We start from the raw sequence: 1,495 nt of genomic DNA, 5'->3' as shown, positions 1-1,495 counted from the left end.
GCACACATGCACACATGCACACACATGCATATGCACACACGGGACTGGCAGCCTGCGGCCAGCCGGCATGGGTCCTGACGGTCTGACACGGGCAGCCAGGGCCCCGCTGCAGGGTAGATAACGGGATGGGGCACAGACGCTGGGCAAGGACTGGGCCACAGGCGTGCCGGGCAGGGCTGCCCTTCAAACCACGACACCCGGGGAACTGCCGAGCCAGCCCCAAGCGCCTGTGGCCCCCCGCCATGCACAGTACCGCAGGCCCACAGGCTGCCCATCCTTGGGAGAAGGCCCTGGGCAAGGGTGGTCCTGTGCCTCGGCTGGACTGTGCCCTGTCCACAGCTGGCAGCCTGGGGTCAGCGCAGGGACTGTGTGGTCTGGAAGCCCATCCAGACACCAGGCAGTGTCGGGTCAAACGGAATCACGCAGGGCGACATTTTAGGCGGTGGGCCTTTCCTGAAAAGGGGACCTGAAGACTGGCTAGAAGGGGGCTGGGGCTGAGGCCCGGGGTCTCAGGTCACATCAGTACTGGCCGAGCACAGGCCGTGCCCTGGGGACGGACACGTGTCGGAGCTGCAGCAGCTAGAGGCTGTATTAACGGAGGAGTGGTGTCCACAAGAGGCGAGGCGAGTGTCCTTCCTCTCGTCCTGGCGTGGCGCTGCATTCTGTCCGATGACATTTTGAGGGGACTTTGAAGGGTCTTGGGGGAACATGACAGGGTGATGAGCAACCTGAATTCCAGGCTGCTCATCAAGAATGACACAAGAATGTGAACACGAGACAATCTGATCTGTTTTGGGACAGTGACGAGCTCCTCATCTGGCCAGCATTAGAGCAAAGGCTGGGCATCAGTGTCCTGGGTCTGGGGTGGGAGCCGGGTGTGTGTGACCGCCCCTCCACCCCTCCCTCCCCTCGGCTGCCAATGGGGTCTTTTCACCAGATCCGACCTCGTCATCCCTCTGCTCCAACCCTGAGTGGCTCCTCGGTGGGCTCTGGACAGAGAGACTCTGACCTCTGCCCTCTGGCGGCAAAGCCCTGCCCTGTCCCCTCCCCCTCCTCCCCACCCCTGTCCACCACCCCCCTCCATCTCCACAGCCTTTGCAGCTTTCCTCCGGCCCTGCTCCCGCCCACCTCAGGGCCTTTGCATGTCCTGTGACTGGCTGCAAATCCCCTCTGTCCCCTGTCACCCATGTGACTCAGGCTCACCCTCCAGTCCTCAGGTCTGGTCGCCCGTTTTTGGGGGCAGCGGCGCTGACTGCCCACGCCGCCCCCGCACACAGCGATAGCCTTGCACCGCGCGGTCGCTGCCTTTGTGGTGACCCCTCAGCGGTAATTTGACATTCGCCTGTCCCCTTGCTGCAGTGAGCTTCGGGGCACAGAGACACGCCAGTGCTGCCCATGGCTGCATCGCTGACGCCGGGCATAGAGCTCAGCGTGGTCAGCATACAGCAGGGGCTCAATAAATACCTAAGAGCAGCAGGAAGGGGGCGGGAAGGGG

This window comes from Pteropus vampyrus, unplaced genomic scaffold (assembly GCF_000151845.1).
Source record: "Pteropus vampyrus isolate Shadow unplaced genomic scaffold, Pvam_2.0 Scaffold176, whole genome shotgun sequence".
NCBI lineage: Eukaryota > Metazoa > Chordata > Mammalia > Chiroptera > Pteropodidae > Pteropus > Pteropus vampyrus.
Note: the sequence above shows the minus strand (reverse complement) of the source record.